General features: G+C 41.6%; 1 protein-coding gene across 1 annotated transcript in view; it reads left to right on the top strand.

Moving 5' to 3' along the window:
- The window catches only part of LOC106880252 (cytoplasmic dynein 2 light intermediate chain 1), a 35,307-nt gene that overhangs the window by 27,936 nt on the left and 6,633 nt on the right, over positions 1–738 (top strand). The gene's annotated exons all lie outside the window — the stretch shown is intronic.

Raw genomic sequence — 738 nt, forward strand, 5'->3', positions numbered from 1 at the left:
CTATTAACTCTCACCTGTGTCCAGGAAAATTTGCTGCAAGAAATTTCGCTGTATAAGAAAATTTGTCATAAGGCAAATTCACTGGAAGTGTATAATATCGAAAGAAAAAAATTATAAAAAAGATTTATAAAAGCATTAAATAATGAAGTCTTTATTCAACATCAAACATAAAAAAAAATGTGATGAGATTATTTAAAACAAAATTTCGCATGATAAATTTTCCTACAACAAAAATGTTTACAATGAAATTTCCTGGAAAGCACAGGCATAGACCAATGGGTGCAGGAGTGGTTCCCAATCTCATGGTTCCAGGTTCAGCCCCACTGCATAGCACCTTGGGCAAGTGTTTTCTATTATAGCCTCAGGCTAACCAAAGCCTTGTGAGCAGATTGGATATGGTTAATCAGAAGCATCAGGCCCGTAGGTTGACAAGATCCCTTAGCACATCAGACAAAGACACCTTGCAGTACTATTTAACTGCTGCTCTTTACATCCTCAGTTCAGCTCCCACTGGTGTCAGCTTTACCCTTCACCCCTCCTGGGTTGATAAGATGAAGTACCAGTCCAGAACTGGGTCATCGACTGCTTGCGTTGGTTGACCACGTACCACATGGTCGTGACAGATGAGGAGGTATTTTGTGGAGATGGGGGACGACTGATATTCTGCTCAACTGATCACCCAGGAGGACCTGGGGATACACCAACAAATAGTGAATGCAACAGCACTTGCCCCCCCCC

The sequence above is a fragment of the Octopus bimaculoides genome, chromosome 25, assembly GCF_001194135.2.
Source record: "Octopus bimaculoides isolate UCB-OBI-ISO-001 chromosome 25, ASM119413v2, whole genome shotgun sequence".
Classification (NCBI taxonomy): Eukaryota; Metazoa; Mollusca; class Cephalopoda; order Octopoda; family Octopodidae; genus Octopus; species Octopus bimaculoides.